This window comes from Agrilus planipennis, unplaced genomic scaffold, assembly GCF_000699045.2.
Source record: "Agrilus planipennis isolate EAB-ADULT unplaced genomic scaffold, Apla_2.0 scaffold60, whole genome shotgun sequence".
NCBI lineage: Eukaryota > Metazoa > Arthropoda > Insecta > Coleoptera > Buprestidae > Agrilus > Agrilus planipennis.
The window spans coordinates 643,286-662,719 of NW_020438877.1; the positions used below are offsets into that span (position 1 = coordinate 643,286).

At 35.1% G+C, this 19,434-nt stretch overlaps 1 protein-coding gene across 1 annotated transcript in view; it reads left to right on the forward strand.

Moving 5' to 3' along the window:
- LOC108735957 (protein amalgam-like) overlaps nucleotides 1–19,434 on the forward strand; it is a 356,717-nt gene that overhangs the window by 187,289 nt on the left and 149,994 nt on the right. The window lies entirely within an intron of this gene.

A 19,434-nucleotide genomic window follows, 5' to 3' on the forward strand; every position in this document is an offset into this window, starting at 1 on the left:
GTTATGATGATTTCATCCATAAGACATGGTTAGAATCCAGAAATCTAGTTCCTTCTGTAATCAATATGGTTTAATGACTCAATAAAGAATCATTATATCTATTTATTATAAACGGATAATAAAATTTGAATATCAGTTATTTTTTAATAGTTAATGGAATCATTAAAATATTTAATATTCATTAGTTTGTATCTACCGTTTAATTGCAGCAAATTTTAGTTTTAATAATTCATTAATAAGAATAATAAATAACAAATACCTTTAATTATTCCTTACATTTTAATGGTTAATTGACTTTTTTCCGTATTATCTATAAGGATAAAGGAATTTATTTGTATTAACCATTAAAATCAAATGAGTAATGGTGTAGAAATTCCATTACACGTTTAAATTTTAATAGATAATCGACAAAGGAATCCTTTAATGTTTAATCCTTAAAATTGAATCAATAGTTTAGTGTATTATACTCTGTTGATAGTATATCGTCATCTATTAATATCTATTGCTAACTATATTGAGTTCCATGTGATTGACAAGGGCTTTACAAGAGTATCTTTGTCAAAATAAATCTACGACGCAGCTTAATTGGAGCCATGAACTGATGAGACTAAATTCGAAGTTGAGATCCACATATATTGCTGACCAAGTTCTTCATGTTCTTTAGTGTTAACATCGCTGATTTTGAATCATTGGGCGACTGCAGTTTTATAAAACATTAATCTGTTGTGGACCATAAAAGTAAAGTGAGATACAACTTTCATCCGAATGGATAAAGACACCATTATAATTACCATAAAAACAAAATAATGTTGTAGGTTGTAGTTTTCGTCTTTAAAATCAGGAAAATCATAATACTTTTGGTGGGGGTATGGTAAAAAAAATTTTTTCAAGGCATACTCGAAATGTCAGTTTCCAAAATTGATTAATTCATTATTAAAATATGTGTAAAGGATGTAACCAACTATCTCGCTCTTTCCAAACAAGTTAATTTGCGATTTTTCTAATTAAAGAATTGTCGGGCGTGAGAACGTTTATATCCCTTATTTCCGGAAATGGCGTTTCCATCGAGTGGAATAATGAATTCTATCCGTGGTTTATTAACGCGTTCGAAAGACTGACGCCGTAATACCATATAAAACTCCAATTTTGGAGGTATTTCTTATTCTTTTCTCAAAAGCTACGTGACAGAATTCCAGGTTTTTAAGAAAAATGGCAGATTCTCAGCGGGTCTCCGAGGACTAGAATTAATTGACGTAAATAAATTTTGATGCGAGAGCTACCATCTACGGAAAAACAAAATTAAACGTCAGTTTCATGCAGAGATTCAAAGAAATGTGTACTGAATGACAAAATTTCAGAAGAAATAAAAATGTAAGCGAGTAGAGACAGTGGTGACGTTTGAATACATACTGCTCACAATATTATTTCTATTAGCAGCCAAAACTTGAATTGCGCTTATTATTATAATTTCCACAGGACATTGGGTTCGCCTACCTACAGTAATACAGAAACTTACAACGACGATATCTCACGTAATATTCATCATAGAAAAACTAAAAAACAATCAAAATGTTAAGGAAAACCTACAATTTATGCATTTTTTTTTTCGTATATTACATGATTTTTTAGTTATTGGAGAAAAAAGGAATTTCTTCAGAAGTTTTAAAATGTCTGTCTAATGTAAATCAAACTTATTTTCAAAACTACACATTCAAAAGCGTTCTAAATCCTAGAATATATTGTTATTACCTTAATGAAGCTAATTGCACCAGGATTTTATTCTAGTTCTTACCGTAAACCCACTGACTTTATTGCACATTTTTTTTGAAGAGAAACGAGACAACCGTATTATTATTATTATTACTAGAACACTAGAACAATCCACATCCTTAACTATTTACGAACAGTAATCTAATGTAGGTCTACCTCTACTCCTCTTAACTCCTATTTCTGCCTCTAATATGTCTCTGGGAAGGGGCCCTACCAATCTATCTCGCCCATTTCCTATTTACTTTCATAAAGTCCTCTGTTCTCATATTCTTTCTAATACCTCTTCATTTCTAATCTTCTTTATACACAGTATCCGCATTATTCGCCTGTAGTGTTATCATTTCGAACGCTTCTAGTATTTTCTTTTCCGCCGCGCCCACCTTCCATGTTTCGCACTCCTACTTTACCAACCTTTTTCTATATTCTAAATAAACCGTGAAGTGACTTCTTTTTACTGAAGGCTAATCGACCCTGCTCTGTCCTCTGCTTTATATCTAGTACTCCTTCCGTCCTGACTTATCTGACTTCCTTCGTCTCCTATCTCTATATTCGCTCTTTCCCTACTTTTTCTTCCCTTGCATACCAGTAATTTTGTTTTATTTGTTTTTACTATAACCGCACTGTTTTTGATACTCATGACTTCTACTGGAGCTTATTTTAAAGTACTACAAATAAGGATGTTTAAGTTCTCAAAAAATTCATCGTTCTGTCATTTAATGTCGATTCGATACGTGTCTCTAGTTCTATTTAATGTACAGAAACAAAAAGGAGTAGTCGATTCGCTAGTTAAAAAGCTTCCTTTTGCTGCAGTAAGGTTTTTTTTAAAGAATGGTTCTTACGTTATTCGTAAAAAAACTTTCAATTGTAAATAGCTAGGAAAGCGTTGATTTATGTAGAAATATGTATAGAACATGTCTTGCTTAGGGTTTTTCCCACTATCGATTTCTGCAGTTATGTTAAGAATGCCAATTTTCATCTATTAGAAGAGGTGACAACCACCCCTAGGCTAAAACCAGACATCGGCACTATATAACTTCTAGCCCTTGAACTTTTCTACTTGCTGCCCAAATTTCACGTCAATCGATTTTGCTCGAAAGTATTCTGAGAAAAACCCCGTCATCCTCTGGACTAATAGTTTCTTACTTATAAGTAGATCTTTAACAGTTTAATTGGCGAACTGAAAAACTACTGACTCACACTTCGACAAACAATCAATAAAAGAATAAAATAATTCGAAATGGTCTGTATTCTGTCAAAACTGCCAAACGCGGACCGCGATTTCGATCTAGTTGGATCTCATCAGTGCGTCGCAGACAGTTTCGTCAGAACAAATACCAATTTTACCTGCTGTCACAACAGCGCGTTTTAGAAAATACCACAAATGGCGCGGTAAACGCCATCTGTAGTACAATGCTACATTATAGGATTACGATGAATCCCGGCGTAGCTCGCCACTACGTGATAGGCACGTTACCATAATCGAATAAAATAATTCGAAATGGTCTGTATTCTGTCAAAACTGCCAAACGTGGATCGCGATTTCGATCTAGTTGGATCTCATCAGTGCGTCGCAGACAGTTTCGTCAGAACACATACCAATTTTACCTGCTGTCACAACAGCGCGTTTTAGAAAATACCACAAATGGCGCGGTAAACGCCATCTGTAGTACAATGCTACATTATAGGATTACGATGAATCCCGGCGTAGCTCGCCACTACGTGATAGGCACGTTACCATAATCGAATAAAATAATTCGAAATGGTCTGTATTCTGTCAAAACTGCCAAACGTGGATCGCGATTTCGATCTAGTTGGATCTCATCAGTGCGTCGCAGACAGTTTCGTCAGAACACATACCAATTTTACCTGCTGTCACAACAGCGCGTTTTAGAAAATACCACAAATGGCGCGGTAAACGCCATCTGTAGTACAATGCTACATTATAGGATTACGATGAATCCCGGCGTAGCTCGCCACTACGTGATAGGCACGTTACCATAATCGAATAAAATAATTCGAAATGGTCTGTATTCTGTCAAAACTGCCAAACGTGGATCGCGATTTCGATCTAGTTGGATCTCATCAGTGCGTCGCAGACAGTTTCGTCAGAACACATACCAATTTTACCTGCTGTCACAACAGCGCGTTTTAGAAAATACCACAAATGGCGCGGTAAACGCCATCTGTAGTACAATGCTACATTATAGGATTACGATGAATCCCGGCGTAGCTCGCCACTACGTGATAGGCACGTTACCATAATCGAATAAAATAATTCGAAATGGTCTGTATTCTGTCAAAATTGTCAAACGCGGATCGCGATTTCGATCTAGTTGGATCTCATCAGCGCGTCGCAGACAGTTTCGTCAGAACACAGACCAATTTTACCTGCTGTCATAACAGCGCGTTTTAGAAAATACCACAAATGGCGCGGTAAACGCCATCTGTAGTACAATGCTACATTATAGGATTATGATGAATCCCGGCGTAGCTCGCCACTACTGGATAGGCACGTTACCATAATTGAATAAAATAATTCGAAGTGGTTTATATTCTGTAGAAACTGCCAGACGCGTATCACGATTTCGATCTTGTTGGACCTCATCAGCGCGTCGCAGACAGTTTTGACAGTTAAGTCTGGTTTTACTGTAATTATCAAAGTAAAATAATTGAATTTCAAATAAAACTGGTTTGGGCAGAACTCCGGGAAGGCAATAGAAACGAGATTCGATATTTTGTCCCGTAAAAAGTCAACTTCGGTTGATGGCCTGCTTGCAATTAAAAGTGACTGATGCCCAATATTTACTTGAACGATTGCCCAGTAGACTGGCTACATCACGAAGCTACTTTTACCGAAACATCATTACGAGCTGTGCTCTGCCCACGTTTAATTACGGCACCATAATTAAAACTGTCATTCTCCATATCGAACAGGCTTGTCCTATGCAAGTATTAATCGTATTTACCAAAGCCGATTAATTAAAAACGAGGCCTTGTCTTGACTGCTAAATTTTTCTTTTTAACCTTTTTTTGTTTCTTTGTTTTTTTCTTATGTCTGTCTACCTTAGAGGCAGTCGATTGTTTTAACGGTGTGTTGTGTAAAATAGACATTAAAAATTATGATGTCTAAGTTTAAAAGGTTTAGGGTGTATGTACGGCGTTATCCAATTTAGAACACATGGAAATAGATACTACAAAACTAAACGCAATAAAACAGAATAAAACCTGAAAAACTGTAAAAAAAGTATTTTATTAAACGTTTTCGTCGTCTACTAATTCTAAAAAGGCCTTTCTCGTCTATATATCAGCTGAAAACGTTTCAGCATTTAGTAAAAATGATTGTAAATAAGATCAAGAATAAAAGTAGTAGATCGCGGTCAGTATTCAAATATTTCTATATTCAAATATTTAGGTTAGGTTAAGTCAAGTCAGAATTTCTACTTCACAATCTCCGTATGGTTTCTCCCTATTTATATTCCTTACATTTTCTATCCATGCCACCGATATACATGACGCAAACCTTACTAGAAGCTTATTTTTGCATTTTCAGCATTTTTCAAAACTTACAACCAGATTTGTTTAATCAGCTAGACAACATTTATAATCCCATTCAACATTCACCTGCTTCTCCATTCTTATGGATTAACTCCACTATTCACAGTACATTTCTTCTCTAAAGACTGATATTTATTGATACAGTATAAAATCAAATGCTTGAAAAAACCAAAAACCCGAATCGAAATAGGATGCGCAAAAATTTTGCATGCGACTAGGACAAAATAAAATAATAATAATGTTTTGATCGTTTTGTACTAGTTAAAGGGTGATACTGTAACAATTAGAGGGCTTTTCGTAGTCCGCTATCAATTTCAAATTTAATCCACAACTTTATTAGCAATTATTAAATCAACCCTCGGTTAATATGATTAACTTCTAGACATTAATCATTTCTTTGCATAATTACCTTATGTTTTAATTAACTACATAAAATGTAACCAACTGTATTTCACATTAACCTGTAATTACATTTTTCTTTCTTGTTACAGGTAAGACATCTGCATATTGTCCACACATTTTTGTAATTTACTTTGGTAAGTGTTTCATTATTTTAATGCTGCAGCTTATGGATTTGTAATTTCATAAAAAACTTTTTTGTTTGCTTGCAAATTATTTACAGTAAAAGCTCTTTATTCGCGGGGTATACGTTTCATAAATATTCCGCAAATACAGAAACCGTGGGTATGGAATAGTAATTAGTACGGAATCAGAGGGAATACATTCTACTGTTCCAAAATAAAACTAATATGTATCAAAATAAAATCAATGTATTGATAAATTCGCAATTAAAATTAATCGTTATAATCAGCTTTAGGCAAGAGTGATTTTTTCTTGTTTTGAATTTTGAAATTAGTCCACTCGGTTTCATCTTTCATAAAAGTCGCCTCAGCGCTAGCCAATAGTACTCAAAACATGCTAATACGTTGAAAAATAACATCGAATCCTTTTCTACTCGGTTAGATTTTTTATAAAAGCCGCTTCGACACGTACCAACTCAAAACATGCCGATACATTAAGAGGATTGAGTAGTACACGCGCCGTAGATTAAAAACATGCCTATCGGTTCTAGATATCATGAGTTTAAGATTTGTAACAGAGGTTTGAAATTTTGTAGTAAGATAGATAAAGCATTGTTCTAAAGTCTGTAGAAGGTCATTTTTTAAGTTTTTAATTTCTATTGAAAATACGTGTCCTACAAGAAGCATCAACTTTAAGCACTTGTAATAGCTTTTAATGACCGTATTATTGAAAACCAAAAACGTACCGAGTTAATGTGAACCTTTGTCTGTTACCATATTTATCTCGCAGCGTTAAAGCGCAATGTTTAGAATAGAAACCCATGTTTTCGGAAAAATTCACACTAAGCACGGGCGGTCAATTCCCTTAATAAATGACACCGAATCCTTTTCTGTTTACCGATTGCATCCGCGAATAATGAAATTTTTAGCCGCGAATACAGGAGCTTTTCAACCGCGAATAATGAAAACGCGAATAAGGAACTTTTACTGTACATTATTTAAAACAGTTTTAATGCTGAACTTTGGTTTTTTTTTAAGTTTTAAATCTATATGTCTAGTTACTTTAAATCATTATAAGATTTTCCAAATAAACAGTTGCTATTATGCAAACATTCTATTTGAGGAAATTTATATGAAGTTTATAACCAAATTGTAAGTTCTAGAATTCGCCTCTATTATATATAAACATTTTTTTTGTGCTAGTCAAACCAGGAATTTCTTATAAATCAGAACCCACCAATTTTCAAAAATTAATTCCAGAATTTTGTTTTGGACAACCTGACTAATATGAAATCTTTTTAACAATTTTTGTATATAGTGTGATTTTCTAATCGACAATGTAATAAATCGAAATAAACCGTGGACGTCACCATTTTCCATTTTAGAATGTTGCCCAAGATGGGCCGTTCGCGTTTTGCAGGCGAGCTACTTACTTAGCCTATAGCAGAAATCAATTTAATAATTAATGTCAAAGTAGGTATAGAGGCAGTATATAGTCATCTTAGTTTCTAAAAATTGTTGGCTAAGAAATTAATAGCCTTTATTAGAAATAAAATTATGAACAGTAAATTCTTTACTGGCTACACAGCACAGCACATTTCGTATCAATGAGGAATATTTTAAAGGTAGTAGCACGGCGATTTTTCTTAACATGAAAGAAAAATCCACATGGGATTGCACTATAAATCTTCGGCGTAAACCTTGCAAAACTCGCGTTGACTTATACAAAGTTCCCTTAAGTCGTACGGTCACCCCCTTTATATGCATTATAATACCCCGAGCGCATACCCTTTGAAAATTTGTAACTTATTCAAAAGCAGCTCGAACGAAATTTTCATGTTTACGATCGAGAAAAGTTTTTCAGTTAAAGGAAAATTTGGGATCGGAGCACAAAAGAGCGGGAGGCTTGGTCCAGGCGAAAAAGGGATCGATTTATTTACATGAGGGCAGTAGTACAAAGCAGGGCAACGGGAAAGAGCTTGGGTTGGGCAATGGGCGTCAGACCAACGTGAATAAAACCGATGAATTTACGATCCTTGATCCAACATTATATATATGTATGTGTGTATGTATGTATATAATGCATTAGCTTTTGGCCAGACGTCCACGCCAATAGAACATACCATAATCGGCTGCTTTTTATTGTTGTGAACGGGGTCAGTGTGTCATTTGCTTCGTATTTATATTGGCAGTGAAACTTTTATAGAGAAGGTAGGTCGTAAAACCGAAAAAAGTTGTGGAATTCATCGCAAAACGCAAGAGGGATCGTCCTTAAATTACGTATACTTCATTTACTTTCTCTAGCAATGTGCCCCTTCCAATGTCTTGGATGCGCGCTGGAAAAATCGTAGGCAGGAAGAAAAAAGCTCATTATACTCTCGACTCTTGTTCATTAAACATACTTTTTCATACAGTACCTGCCAAAAGTTTTGTTCAATCATGAATAGTAGCGCGAGTCGAAAATAAGTCTTAAAGCCTTTAATATGTCTTCAAATATAAATAAACATCTCGTTGATATTTTCAGTAGTAAATGGTACCAATAACAGCACCTTTGAGCAATGCAATTCTAGTGGATAAAATGGTCAATTTTTCCGTGTAGTATTGTACGGATTATACAGTCCTCACCGGTTAAGAGTTTGGCCGAGAGTTATCTCCTTTCTTTTCTGGCCTAGTGTTGTTCTTTTCTACTTTGCGTCGGTCAAAATGAAGGTCACATCGCTACAGAAACTAAACGAAGTATAACACAAATTGGGAAGAGGAGCAAAGTCTAGTTTTACCGTCCTGTTATGTCAGCGCTGCATAGTGTAATTTAGATGACTCATAAGATTCACTTTTTTGCGCAAGATCCTCATCAATAGGCTGTTCACATTTCATTACGTAAACGTGTCAATGTGAGAATCGAAATATGGCTTTTATCCCTTGCTACTATAATATAAATGCCATTAGTTTACTTTAATCAGTGACAAAAATGTAATTCGTTCTAAAGTGTATTAGAAACAGATCCAGTAGTACAGAAAGAAGGGAGAGTCATTTACCTTAAATGAAAATACGCCTAACACGCCAGGGGGTCGTTGAGGAGTCAAGGGGTACTTGAGATTAGCCACCCCGCTAATACACGAAGATATCAGCACCCCTTTATCAGGCCAGTAAATCTTATAGTCACCCCACCACTTCGGACGCCCTCTCTTTGTTTCATGCATTAACATGTAAATGTGCTTCGCCACAGATCCTCGGTCCGGATAACTGGAAATTCGCTTGAAGAATGAAAAGGATTTGTATCCGAACTCATTAGATAAGTGCCCGCTTTGTAAGGGTATTTATTTATGTGTATGTATGCACGCCTTCTGTGTAACGCGAGGACGAGATTAAAGTGGAAATGGTGGAAGGGGTGGAAGGACTTTTAAGAGCAAAGGTCCCGAATACGGGTCCACAATACGTAAAGAGCCTTAAATGAATTATAAGGGTACCCAAGGACGGGCAGGTTATCACTAATAAATCAGTATCCCTGCAATCAGATTCTGGCCTTTTAAACAAATTCCATCCTCTACACCGGTCCCAGGCTTTATTGTTCAAATTTTACAACTTCGCAATCGTGTTATCTTGATGTTCTAAGGCCCTACACATTTCCATCATAAACATCATTTCTAAGTGGAAGACGCAGAAGGGACGCGATCTAATTTTAGCTATCTGGCGACAAGTACAGAAGCTGAGAGAAAGTAAAACATGTAATAGTAACTATTTAGACATCCTTCTAAATTGTATAGTTGTTAGTTTGTACAGATCTTATTATCATATTTAATATTCACGTTTAGAAATCTTTCGTCTGCTGGATACCAATAAATAGGGATGGTTTCGCAAATAAGTGCAAGTGTTCCTGCTGTGCCTTTGAGCCTTTGATAGACAGGCAGTTTTGTTAATTTATGACGTATAGCTTTATGACAGTTGTTTTAAATACTTAGACATGTACTATATAGAGAATATTGATTCTTTAGTTACACCAGTAGAATATTGATAATTCAGTTATACCAGTAGAATATTGATTCATCACTTAACCCAGTAAATATTAATTCATCTTTTAAACCAGTTAATTGAAATTCAGTTCTTATACCAGTAAATTACTGATTAAGAACCAAGCACAACCAAGTTTGTTAAACCAATAAACCGATAAACCAAGTTTGTGTTCTTATCATTTCATCTAACTAACTACGCAAATTTAATCAGGCGCGTAGCCCGTCTAAATCAAGACAGGACATTACAGTGAGCGTGTTTTTAATGCCAATTACATTATAAAATTCGGAAATAACAAATCCGGAAGCTAGCCTTCAAATTCCATCAAGTTTACTGCCTACTTTTTACAAACTTCGGATTTAAAAAGTGATTCACGTTATATAATTGGTGAGGTGATTCTGGGTGATTTAAGCAATATCGTATCAATGACTTGCACGTGCAAAGCCGATTTAAGAGAACGTTGCAAACACATTATTGCAACTTTCTTGTATTGCAGCAGGTAGGTCCTTAACCTCAAAATACTTATATCGTATCATTAGAATTGTGTTAAATCAATTACACAGGAATAAATAATTTCTCACTTTATAATTTTAGTATGATTCTAGTTTTAAATATTAAGGTTAGAGTTGATGGTAAATACTTGCTGAAATATAATCATGTGCATTAAAATGACGTGAACAAATTTTTATTCCGGAATTCACTTCTTTGATACCTACTACTTTCATCCAAGCTTCTGTTAGAAGATGAAAATCGTGATCCATAACATCCATAACTGGCGATTATGATAAATTGCTGACCAGGAACTTCTTAAAGCGGTAGGAGTTCTTGGCGCAATTTTAATCGTATTAGATCTCATTAGCACGACGCGAAATCTCTGTTTGCCGTACAATTACTTGGATTCTCAAAACTAGTTTTTCAGTACCAACCTTACCCCTTTGATGCGGTACCACACTTCTTGTATAATACCGCCATTGTACTCCCACTGCTCCGTCCATATGTGACCGTATATTCTACGTGCGTATATACATTACTTTTTTGATTAAATTTTTAAAATAAACTTATTTTTGTATTTTATGGTAGTAACAGTAACTTTTCCATTCGAACGGTAACTACAGAATGTAATAGACTTGTGTGCGTAGCAGCTGCTGTGAAGGTCGCGAGTAGGTACGTGTGTTCGTTATTTGATGTCTGCGTTAAAGAAGGACGATAAGGTAACGCAGCCGCCAATCTGGCGAGTGATTTTAATCATTGACAGCTCATTCACTGGGGTACATTTTGTGCATAGTTTTTACACCCCCTACGTTGTTGTGCTATCACGAGATGCACTCTAGATCTTATCTTTAATAGATTGCATAATGCTGATTAGACAGTGTATTTCTCAACTTTTATTAATACATTTTGACGGTAAACTTGACGGAACTTTTCTATAATTTGAAAAATTAACTTCTGAACTTTATATTTTTGAAATAATTTTAGTGCTTTACCGATCTTTTATAGACAAAAAAAAAACGAAAATGAGTAATAATAAATAAACCAGTCTAGTTAATATTAAATTATTTATATCATTTTGATTGGTGATCGGATGAAAGTGTTTAGTATGCAGCTAAACATATTTACAAACTATCTTACTATTATTATTTTGCACTAATATAATTAAGGAATTTTAAAGTATAAATTAGTAATTTTTATTCAGCTGCTAATTTTTTTATAGCTCCGCTAATAGACCACTAACTGTAGCCTCCCTTTTTACGTTTATTGACGTTTTTGTCTTTCTAAATAATTCGTTTGTTGTATAAAAGTTTTATTCCTACATTGACCCCATTACATTCGACATAATTTATTTTTAAGCAACCCTCTGTTCCTTTCTCGATTGTGTGTAGGTACAACGTTGAAGAGCAATTCAGTTTAATTTTCGCTTCTCAAGTAAAACTCCAGGATCATTAACAATGGACAAGTTTGTAAAAGAGAGAACTAATTTTTTAAGTCGCTCTAAAGTCCGGAAAATCTCGTATGAAAAACTTGGAAGAAAAAAAGAAGCGGTTAGGCCTCTCTTACTCATAATTATCTCTTGTTGTGCTCCCGGAATCAGGCGTCCCTTTTGTTCCTTTCTATTCCAGAGAATTTTAACAATTTACAGTCGGTACCTCCTAACTACAACAGACGTTTCTCCATCTAGCGTTTATATTATATGTATATATAAAACGCCGGAGCGTCAAAAACACTCGGAAAAAGTTTTAAATTTTCCACCTCAATAAAATTACCAGATAGTCTATGTATAAAAGAGGAACGAATAAGAAAATGACATTTAAAAAAAAATAGACGAGATAAGTTGGTAGGACACCTTCTCAGGCATGAAGGTCTAGTCAGAGACATATTAGAGGCAGAAACATGAGTTAGGAGGGGTAGAGGTAGACCTAGATTAGATTACTGTTCGCAAATAGTTAAGGATGTTGGTTGTTCTAGTTTTAGGGAAATGCGAAGTTTAGCTCAGGATAGGAAAGACTGGAGGTACGTGTCCAACCAGTCTTAGGACTGACGACCTTATGATGATGATGATGATGAATATTTAAAGATACATTCTTGTCTGATACCAAATACATAAATATACAAGTATTACATTTGGCAGTAAATGTCCATAAATGACAATATATGTTATTTACTTTCCGATATTGCTATTACGACCATGTGTGTGACAAAATCAATATATCGATTAGGCGATCAGTTTGAATTTGAAACTACAGAACGATATTTACGTGACTTCGTAATAAGAAAATCTGTCTACTAATGATTGATGTTATATTCCTAAATTAGTTTATTGTACTGCATATTGATAAATGACTGCCCAAGAAATACAAAACAAATACTACACTGATACTTGGTAATTACCAGTTGATTGAGTGCGACGTTGCGAGTCATATTTCTAAACCAGGGCCGGAACTGAATTTACCTGTTCTTTCGACTACGTTTTTCTCGAAAAGGGTAAACATTCAGACATAGAGATACCTATTTAATTTTCTTGTTTTATGGTACTCTATCACTTCTTGCAAGTCCCGCACTTATTTTTATTTTTATTACAGTCTGTAGAAATAAACGATACGAATATAGAACGAATACAAGGTTATGTAAATACTGTGTCAAATACGTAAGCGTTTATAGATACAGAGTCAGATAAGTAACGAATAATTTAAGGGACTAGTTTGTGTTATTGTCAAGTCAAATTGATGCCCTTGAATTCAGTCATCCCAGCGCTCCTTACAATTTTATTAAATTTTCCTCACAGCCTTTGTATACGGATATTGGACTCCCTTATGTACGACGGCGGTTCAATAAGTACCCGTGTAGACGTAAATGAAGACACCATTTCTTCAAAAAAAAATTTTATTTATTTTTCAACATAGTTCCCTTTTAGAAAGATACACTTCTCCCAACGTTCCTGCCATTTTTTTAACCCCTTTTTTAAAATAGGATTTGTCGAACTTTCCAAAATACGCCCCTATTTCGGCGATGACTTCCTCGTTTGAGCTAAATTTTTTTTCCTGCGAGCCATTTTTTCATGTTAGGGAACAAGAAATCTCAAGCAGCAAGATCGGGTGAGTACGAGGGGTGCAGCAGCAATTCATAATGCAATTCATGTAATTTGGTAAAAATAACGGCGAATGAATGTGTTGGTGTGTTATCGTGGTGAAAAAGCACCTTCTTTTTTTAAAACGCGGCCGTGTCTCCTTCAATTTTTAGTCGAAGCGGTCCAATAACTCACTGTAGTATTAGTATTGTACAATGATCGTTCTTCCTTTTTCTAAAAAATCCATGAGGATGATGTCCTTCGCATGCCAAAAAATCGTCGCTATGACCTTTCTTGCCGATGGGACCGTCTTCGTTTTCTTTGGAGCTGATTAACCAGGAGAAATCCATTGTTTTGAATGTTGCTTGGTTTCTGGTGTGTAATGATTAATCCAGGTTTTATCAACGGTGACAAGTCGACGTAAAAAGTTCTTCGGATCTCGCTTAAATTGCTTAACAGCCGCAGCCGCTTGTTGTCCACCGTGAGCAATCGCGGCACCTACCTGACCGACAATTTTTCATCGTCAGCTTATCATGTAAAATTGTAAAATATTAATTGCCGTTCCGGTTGACACACCTACGGCCTTTATTACTTCGCGCACTTTCGTTCATCGAATCATATCGTGGACTTTTTCAATGATTTCCTCGGCTGGGTGTCCTGGTCGCTCTTCATCAAAAACGGATGTTCGCCCACGTTTAAATTCGTTGAAGCCCAATATCTGACTGTGGTCATAGATGGTGAAGTGTCCCCATAAACAGCATCCTTATTTTCCTCGTATTTTTTCCCATCCAAAAACAAAAAGCAAGTTACCGAACGCTACTGCTCTTTTTATATCTTAGCGAAAATCACGAAACACGTCTCAGTCGAATGGCTGCCAAATCCAAACTAACCTATCAGTCAGTCTGTAATTTGTTTTGGCGTCGTTTAATAGATGGCAGCACACGATAATAGCACCAACTGCCCTGAGGAACGTCCTCTGTCTTCAAACTCGGGTACTTATTTTGAACCGCCCTCGTATGTATAGTTTTCCATGATATAGTTGAAAAACTCTCTGTTGTTCAGAACCACGTCGTATTTACTGATTCCCAATATTGCATATTGATTGAATATAGGTACACATGTAGGTAGAAGGGCGACTTACTCGAAGCGCTATTATTATTTCAAATCTCACAATGATGATAATTTTGCCTCGTTATTTTCTTCTTTAAGTGGGCGTTTCCCCAAAATTTACTCTCCAACTAATTTAAATTCGCTTTGAATACGCGAGCATTATATTTTCAGCCCATGGTGACTACGGAACATTCATATATAACAAACGTACATACTCGTATTTGCTCACATGACAACTACATGCAGTCCGATTAACGTTCTAAACGAATAAAACTTCGCTGCTACAACGCAATTTAATAAACTACGTACGTATGGTACTTTTTTTTTATTATACAAGCTTCGTTATATACAGGGTATAAAAGAAATAAGTGCGGAGCATGCAAGTACGTGTTTATAAGTCCAAAAGTTCCACCTTTTCGAGGAAAACATACTTACAAGTAAAGGCAAATGCAATTCCGACCCTGTTAAGGAATTACGAAAATGAAACACCGCATTTAATCAGTTCCTAATTAGCAGGATCCGTGTTGTATTTCTTTTGTATTGTTTATTATATATTAAATAATATTATGTGCGATTCATTTATCAATGTATTTATTACAATCAACCTGGTGTGGTTATTTATTTTTTTAACATTTACTTTAACCCTGTATTTATTCAATCGATATACAATTCAATCAATTAAATCAGCAATACAACATCAATCATTGGAGTAGGCCAGTATGTTGCTGTGGAACAGTTGTTACAATGATGTGATATGACACTTCTTCATTTCATAGAAGACAACCACCACAGTAGCACACGCGAAATAGCAGGGAACATTGTCAGTTGCTACATCTTTATTATTTGTAGCGAGTGAACGCCCTGCTTTAAACTGATTTTCAGCCGAAGTTGTTGATGTACCCCCTCACATTGCAAGACCAGTGCGTGAGTTTCTTATCAAGCAGTTTCATGGATGGTATATTCCATTCTTTGTATGAGGTTGTATGAAGTAGCGCGTGTACCAAACCGCAGTACTCAACCCCGATGATCTGAACCCGCTGCAAATGATAAGAATGCAGCAACCATTTCTTTAGAATTCACCACACTATCACATGTATCACTTTGGGAGTTGTCTTCTATGAAATCAAGAAATAATGTTCGAGTAGGTGTTTCCTGGTTGAATCTAAACCTCTGTTTCCTCCTGAACAGTTCCTTATATCGGTAATAATAATAACAGGGGTTCACTGACCTGACCTGCAACGTTGCGTTCTCGCATTTCTCTACGTGATTTAATACAAGTGGAATGACATATTTCTGTACATAAAACAAAAACGGCGAACTTTCGGACATACAAACATTTAATTCAACTGCGAGCTCAACTCTTATTTCAACTACACCCTGTATTTATACACTATGACTGTATATGCTTGCTGCGAATTGAAAGCTGAACGTAGGAATATTCTAATATATGCAACATGAAAAGGCGGCATGATCTTTTCAAAAATACGATGTGGCGTGTGCAGGGAAATTCGTAATTCGTATAAATATCTTCAACCACCTTTTACGTACAAACTACGAAGTAAGTAATATTAGTTCAATTAATGCAATTTGAAGCCTTTGCTGGCGAATATTTTGCCTTGCCTTTAATTTCATGTGAACCCTATACGTGTCTATGTTTGTCCGATATACTTTTGATTTTCTTCATCATCATAATGTCAGTCCTGAGAGTGGTTGGAACGCACCTGTACTCTTTCCAATCCAGGGCTAATTTTCGCATTATTTAAAATTAAAATGTCCCAAATCCTTAACTACTTGCAAAGAGTAATCTAATCTTATAACTCCTTTCTGCTGCCAATATGTCTCCAACCAACCCTGCATACCTCAGAAAGCATCCTACCAATCTATCTCTCCTATTTCACATTGACTTCCAAAGAGTCCTCTGTACTCTTATTATTTCTAATACCTCTTTATTTCTAACCTTCTCTACCCATAGTATCCTCATCATTGGCTTGTAACATCACATTTTGAACGCTTCTAACTTTTCTATTCCGCCGAGCTCACCGTCCATGTTTCGCACCAGTACAGCGCCGCGCTCCAGACATAAACACCTTTAACTATCTTTGTAGAATTTCCAAATTAATCATTCGCGAGCATGGAAGTGACTTTCTGTTATTGAAGGCGACCAAACCCTGTTTTATATCTCTACTGCTTCTTCTTCCTCAATATCGAAAATCAGCCTCATCTTCTAATTTTTCGTCTCCTATCTTTATATTCGCTCTTTCCTTACATTTTCTTCTCCTGCATACCAGTATTTTTGTTTTACATTATTCATTTTCATGCAATACTCTTTTGTCAATACCGCTTCCATTTTATTAAACAATTTTTTCGTACGCTTATTAAAGCCTTGTTTCGTATCAGGTGGTAAGAGAATCACGTATCATTTATCGTTTGGTGGGGCACGCTATGTAAAATAGTCTACCTTGTGTTTGATTGGCTAGCAATTTGTGATGCTTACCGTGAACGAGGCATAATTATCCCTTCGTGAATATGGTGTTATCTTGGACGTCGTAATCCACTTTATTTGTTCAGAATAATTTGTGGAACAAAACAGACATGTCGTACATTAATGTACACAATAAAACATCACAACTGCTTTTCCATACCTATATATGCTATGTTAACTCCACCATTAATTATTGGAACAATATTTATTTATTTCGTTTTTTTAAGCAACTATTAAAAGTTATTATTTAAAGTGTACTTTTAGGTTAACTATACGTGGTTTTATTCCTGTTAAGTTTTAACCCCCTAAACTCTCATATTTTAATTTAGAGCCAACGATAAAGGATAAATAATTCATTTAATCTTATTTTATTTTTTTAAATTGAGAACGTTGATGTGTACACCACGTGGTTTATATTTTATTAACTTTATATTTATTTCTTTAGTTGGATAAGCCTAAAAACTACAGGCGAGAAGTCGAATCTTGAATATTATGTTTATTTAGTTTTTTAAAGCAACTATCAAAAGATATTGTTTATATAAGCATCTTTGAAGTAAAATTTAAGGTTAACCGTAAATGCGATATGTTACGCACATGCGTGTTTTTCCCCATTACGCTTCAACCAGTAAACTATGACTATAGAAACTGGAATTTGCACCCATATAGGACAATCGGAACGAGAGAGATAGTGACATAACAATAGTGCTTATTACCTCCGGCTTCAGTTCGGTTAAAATAACCCTTGCACTTTTAAATTTTTATGTTTCATACTTACCGGCTACTTATGCTGATCTCTCTTTAGCCTTATTTTATAAATTGAAGGGATGTGTTGAAGATGTAGCCTGGGAGCTGAAGAAAGGTGAATTTTTTTCGATTTTCTAAAGCATGCCTTTTTGAGGGTTGGTAATAGTAGAAGGTTCATAATCGATGCACACATTCCGATCACAGTGAAAATTAAAATTTTCTTTTTAGAAAATATTGTGTTTTTCTGCGTCATCCCATTGCATGCCTTTAACTTACGATTGTTAAAGGTGATTTAAAGCCTCGTACTGAAAGGCACGCAATCCACAACAACCCAAGGGGCTCAAACGGTTGAGTGTACTTGTAAAAAATAATAATATGTATAAGATTTCGTGTTTTGAATTTGCATGCCAATGAAAATAATGGAAATTTTAGTTATAATGAAAAAATTGGCAAACACCTTTCGTGGACATGAGTGAAATTTTCATTTTTGTTTGAGGTAGTTTACAGTTGGTTTTTCAACACTTGTGCCAGCGATAGGATTGCCAACTTTTTCACAACGGTTTTATAACTAAAACTTCCTTCCTTTCATTGACATACGATTTAAAAACAGGAATTTTACATAATTTTACATTCGACTATTCGAGCTCTTCGGGCATGCCTTTAAGTACTATTAGCTATTTAACCTTACAAAGAGGTGTAATTTGATGGCACGGAAAACAGTGTTTTATTAAATAAAATTTAATCTTCACTACGACCGGAAAATTATCAACCCCCAAAAAGGCATACGTTATAAAATTGAAGAACCGCACATTTCACCAGCTCCCTGTCTAATACAAGGAATGTGTGCATGCGCACTATTTCTCTATCGCTATATTTCTCAATTGTCAGTACTATATGAGCACCGAGAAGCATTTCCTATGTTTCTGAAAATTTTTATCGAGGTCCACACTAGTCAAAGATTTTCTGTAGTTTCTTTGGATTACTTAGACAAATGCTGGAGCAGTAATAATACAATCCATAAATAATCTTTCACTTCTTTTCTCTCTTCATTTATTACATCTCATTTCATCCCAGTACCTACGCATTCGTTCCCACGATCCCTAAAAGGATGCTGAAGAAGACCTTTTGCCTTACCCTCTGGCGCAGACCGAAGGGATTGTCGGCCCAACAGCATTGACAGTTGGTGGGGATGAAATTTTATTTTTAATGTTTAACATTAAATTTGAAATATCACATACTGAATTCGGGAAAAGGTTCAAAACTAAATGATGCTAAATCGTTAGAATTAAAATAAAGTGATCATATAGATTTAAAAGGTTCATCATCTCTAAACATGTTTAAATTCCTCTTCTCCCTTAAATCGAACCTTTATGTACAATAAACCACCATTTCCGTAAAATATTCACTACATTTATCTAAACTTGACAAAGGGTTTTGTAATAAATTGTTTATTTTAGTAAAATTTTGTGAAATGTTGTTATTTACGTGTCAAACAAATTGAGTATGAATTTTGTTCTAAAAAGGTTAAATGTTTGTTATTTGTATGAAATATTCTTTAACAGCAAAACTACCCTTAACTTTTCCTAAATGTATAGAATTAATTCGTGACTTATGCAATACTTTTACCTCCATTTTGTATTCTAACCCGTTCGGTTTCTTCCCCATTAACAACGTTAAATTTA